The following is a 1,798-nucleotide window of genomic DNA, read 5'->3' on the forward strand; positions in this document are numbered from 1 at the left end:
GCCCAAGCCCTCGCCCAAGCCCGGGGGCCGCCCGGGGCGCCGCTCCGCATGCTCCGCGCCCGCCCGCCGTTCCCTCGCTCGCTTCTCACTCGTTCTCCCTCCGGTCTAGCTCGCTCGCAGCTTTTTTAATAATATTATTCTAAGCGGGCATGAGGCGCGGCGGCCGGCGCCCTGATTGGTCCGGTTATCTGACCCGGGGCCTGCCAGTGCCAGACAATAGTCGAAGTCAAATTATTCGCCATAGAGACGCTGTCAGTCACTGGTAACCCGAGCCTCGGCGGGCCGGGCCGCTCCCCCCCGCCCGCTCCGCTGACAGATCGCCCCGCTCCGCGCAAAACGGAGGGCGGCTCGACTGGAGCCTGGGGCGCTCTGAGAGCCTGGGAGGCGGAGAGGGGCCGGGTTGGGGCCGGCAGCGGTGGAGATTGACGGGGCGGATGCCCAAAGAAGGAGGGAGGAGGAGGACAGGAGAGCAGGGGGAGCGGGCGAAGACGAAAAGGGGTGGGTCGAGGTGGGGAGGGAGGAGGAGAGAAGGGAAGGCGGAGACCGTTTAAGGGGGTGTCCCGGAGGAAGGGGAGGGAGAGGGGTGGAAGGACCCTCCCGGGGAAGAAAGTTTGGGCAGCTTTCGCTAGGAGAGGGCTCTGCAGCCTCACCCAGGCCCTGCCGGGTTCCCCTTCTCCCCAGGTCGCCGCGTCCCTCCCAGGCTCTCTGTTCACCGGGCACATTCTACCCTGGCGCAGGCCAGTGGGCTTGGAGAGTTTGGACGTGCTCGGGTGCCGCCCAAAGACTTGGTTTTTTCTGCTGACAGCGCCCCACCCCCCATCCTAGAAACTCTGGACCCAGCGGTCCTCGAGGGAAAAGGGGAGGGAGTAGAAGAAAGAAGTGGGGAAGATTTGGCAGTGGCCGCAGGCGGACGCCGGAGAATCGACTTCCCGGAGGATCCCGCCTTTCCTCCCTCTCCTAGTCCCGCTGGCTGCCTGGCGGCCTGTACCGCCCCAACTCTGCGCTTTCTGCTCCTGGCCGGGCGGGGACTCAGACTTAACCCCACGGGTCCCACAGCCCGAGCAGTGCCAGGCGGTTCCGTGTGGCCTCTATGGAAGCTGACTCTGGCCGGCAGCTGCGACGCAGAAAGCGGGACGGCGCAGACCCGCAGTCTGCCCACCAGGGCGTGGGAGAGGGGCGAGGGCAGGGACTCTAGGACGGTGGTGGCGCTTCCCCGGTGGGTGGTCGGGGAGGAGAACGGAGGCAAGATTTCCAGTCTTCCCGCTTCTCCACTGGGGCGGGGCTCGGCTCGGCTCCTGGCCACTCCAGCCTGGGATGAGGTGCTTTAAAAGGGGGTCCTGTTTTTTTGCTTCTGTCAGGGAGCCAGTGGAAACACGTGGTGCTGATCCTGTGGGAAAAGGGCTCGCACAAAGGTGGGAGAACTGAGGGAGGGAGTGTTCTTGCTCTACGTTTTGAAAAACCCGGGGCTTAGCTCCTTCCCGGACATGTCCTTTCCACTTCAGTTTCCTCCTCTTCCCCCCTCAGCTGCTGCAAGCCAGGAGCTCCCAGGGCCATTCTCGGTGCCGAGACCCTAGCCCGCACAAATCCTCGGCTCTGCCCTCAGCCAGCCTAGGACTATGTAACTGGAGTCTAGGCCAGTTTCTTCTTTCCCACCCTTTTGTACTTTCTAGTGAGTTTGTGCTAGGAGCACTGGAATGGGAGTCTAGAGTCCTGGGTTCAACTTTTGGCTTTGCTTGGTGTCTATGGTAAGGCATATATTTATTCCTTTGTGTTTATTTCCTTCTCTGCAAGATTTCAA

The sequence above is a fragment of the Rhinopithecus bieti genome, unplaced genomic scaffold (genome assembly GCF_001698545.2).
Source record: "Rhinopithecus bieti isolate Rb0 unplaced genomic scaffold, ASM169854v2 scaffold_61117, whole genome shotgun sequence".
Taxonomy (NCBI): domain Eukaryota; kingdom Metazoa; phylum Chordata; class Mammalia; order Primates; family Cercopithecidae; genus Rhinopithecus; species Rhinopithecus bieti.